Raw genomic sequence first — 249 nt, forward strand, 5'->3', positions numbered from 1 at the left:
CCATGTCCAAATTCATAACAAACATAAATGGAATCTGCTTTCTTGCCACAAGTTTGTGATTCCAGTTCCTGCATTCTGGGACAACAGACTAGGCTTTCTTCCATTGAAGAAAGCTATCATACTTCCTTGTCCCCCCAACTATGTGGACAGCACTCTTGATGAGACAAGAGGGACAATTTAAAGGATCACATCAGGACCCACTAGGCAAGTAAGCACTGAATTGATGGGGAGGCAGGATTTTTGGGAATG

Source organism: Python bivittatus, unplaced genomic scaffold (genome assembly GCF_059951505.1).
Source record: "Python bivittatus isolate LINGU-HERP-01145 unplaced genomic scaffold, Pbiv_v1 ctg000520_np1212, whole genome shotgun sequence".
NCBI lineage: Eukaryota > Metazoa > Chordata > Lepidosauria > Squamata > Pythonidae > Python > Python bivittatus.